Source organism: Stylophora pistillata, chromosome 9, assembly GCF_964205215.1.
Source record: "Stylophora pistillata chromosome 9, jaStyPist1.2, whole genome shotgun sequence".
Lineage (NCBI taxonomy): Eukaryota > Metazoa > Cnidaria > Anthozoa > Scleractinia > Pocilloporidae > Stylophora > Stylophora pistillata.
In genome coordinates, this window is record NC_142527.1 from 22624663 (window position 1) to 22627590 (window position 2928).

The window sequence follows — 2928 nt, forward strand, 5'->3', positions numbered from 1 at the left end:
CCGGGTGATGTTGTTAGCCGGTTTCCTTAGGATGTGACCTATCCATCTCCACTTTCTCTTTGAGATCTGAGTTATGATTGGTTCCTCGCCTGCTAATTCCCACAGCATCTCGTTCGTTACCCTGTCAGTCCAACTGATTTTTAAAATTCGCCTAAGGCACTTATTGACGAAGGTCTGCAATTTCTGGGACGTTTGGTTAGTTGTTCTCCACGTTTCAGAGCCATAGAGGAGGACTGCTTTGACATTGGTGTTAAAAATTCTAAATTTGGTTCTCCGTGAGATGACATGGGAGGACCACACTTTCCTCAGCATATTGAAAGCTACTCTGGCTTTGTTTATCCTGACCTTGATATCTTCATCGGAACCTCCGTCAATGCTGACTACACTGCCTAGGTAGACAAAAGATGTTACTTCCTCCAAGATGGTATCCCTCACTTTAACTGGTCTGTTGTTGGTGCAGTTGACCTTCATAACCTTGGTCTTACTCACATTCGGATGCAGGCCTAACTTGATGGAATTAGCTGTTAGCCGTGCTGTTTTGTCCTGCATTTGTTGGTTGTTACTTGACACCAGGGCGATATCATCAGCAAACTCTAGATCTTCAAGTTGCTCCAATAAGTTCCACTGGATCCCATTTCGCTGTTCTCTAGTTGTTTCCTTCATGATCCAGTCCATAGCAAGTAGAAACAAAAACGGTGCCATCAAACAACCCTGCTTGACCCCAGTGTTGACCGCGAAGCTATCTGACAATCCACTAGCATGAAGGACTCTGCAAGTCATCTTATCATAGGAATTTTTGATGATTCGAATGAATTTCCCTGGTATGCCATAGTGTCTCATAAGGCACCAAAGAACACTTCTATCGAGGCTATCAAAAGCCTTTTCAAAGTCGATGAAATTAACGTAAAGAGAAGTGTTCCATTCAATTGACTGCTCAATGATTATCCTAAGTGTGGCTATTTGGTCGATACAGGAATGGTCCTTCCTGAAGCCAGCCTGCTGATCTCTTAGTGTAGCATCCACAGCCCCCTGAAGACGAAGCAAGATAATTCTGTTCAGCACCTTGCCTGCCGTTGACATCAAGGATATACCTCTGTAATTCTTGCACTCCCGGCGGTCACCTTTCTTTGGCAGTTTTACAATGTAGCTCTCGTTCCAGTCCTGGGGCATCTCCTCCTCTTCCCATATCTTTCCAAGCAAGCCATAGAGGATATCTGCTGATAGGTCGGGGTCAGCTTTCAGGGACTCTGGAGGTATGTTATCTGGGCCAGCTGCTTTCCCTGACTTAAGCATCTTGATAGAGCGCACAATCTCTAATTTGGATGGCTTCCCGCAGTTCACATTCAGCTCAGCTGAAGCCTCCGGTATTATTGGAAGTTCTGGCGGGGGAGGACGATTGAGGAGATCATTGAAGTATTGTGCCCACCGCTTAAGCTGCTCATCTTCCCTAGTCAAGATATTACCTTCTTTGTCCTTTACTTGGCTGCTAGTCTGTTGAAATTTACCCGCCAACTTCCTGGTGGTATCATAGAGGTCCCTCATATTGCCATGTGCTGCAGCCTCTTCTGCCTTCGTCGCTAGGGTATCATAATATTCCCTTTTATCTTGTTTGATCTTACGCTTTACTTCACTGTTTGCTGCCTCATACCTCTTGTGTGCCTCTGCCTTTTCTCTCCTTGTCCTGCTTCTGTTGTACTCTTCCTTCAGATGTTTTCTTTTGCTGATAGACCCCATGGTTCCTGGTGTAATCCATTCCTTGTGCTCAGCTGTCTTAGTCCCTAATACTTCTACACATGTTCTGTTAATACTCTCTTTGATGTCACTCCATTCATCCTCTATATTCAGATCTTGTAGGGGCTGAAATCTGTTAGACAACGACAACCGGAAGCTCTGTACTGTATCACTATCCATGAGGTAGTGCACATTGTACTTTATCCTTGGATTTCGTGGTTGATAGTTACGCTTCAGCTTTAATCTGACTCTGGCAACTAGGAGGTGATGGTCTGATGCAGCGTCTGCACCTCTCTTGACGCGTGTATCCAATAAAGATCGCCTGAACTTCTGTGAGATGCATATATGGTCTATTTGATTTTCTGTTACGTGGTCAGGCGATACCCATGTTGCCTTGTGTGCTGTTTTGTGCGGGAACAAGCTTCCTCCGATGACAAGGTTGCAGTCTGCGCAAAAGTCTGCGAAACGTTCACCATTTTCATTTATTGTCCCCAGACCATGTTTACCCATAATCTGCTCGTATCCTCTGTTATTCTCTCCTATCTTTGCGTTAAAGTCACCCATTATCATTACAAGATCTCTTTCCTTCGCTTTGTCAACTATTTCAGTAAGCACACCATAGAAATCATCCTTGTCCTCCTTAGTTGAATCATTTGTTGGAGCATAGCACTGGATAATATGTGCGGTTATCTTCTTATGTTTGGTCCTGAACCTGGCAGTGATAATTCTAGAATTTATAGGTTCCCATGAGATCATGGCTCTACGAGATTCTGATGTTAACATGAATGCGACACCCTCAGTGTGTGGTGCTCCGTCGTCCTGATGGCCTGAATATATGATAGTTGTGCCATCTGCCAGTTTCATCTCTCCTGATGAGGTCCAGCGTGTTTCGCTCAGTCCGAGGATTGATAACTTGTACCTCTTCATCTCATGCGCTATGATGGTAGCACGGCCTGGTTGGAACATAGTTCTCACGTTCCACGTGCCTAATAGGTTTCATCAGAGCAGGAAAAGAAATGGTTTCTCACCTCCGTAAGTTTGGCGCATTCGATTAAACTTTCGACAGCTTAGGTGAGAGTTTTGTGAAGATGAAATTCCTATAATTTTGCGCTAAATCAGGTCCTTGTGCAAAGCGCATGATGCTGCTCGTGTAAGCATCACGGCTGGTGTCACTGCGACGAGGAAGTGGACTGCCAC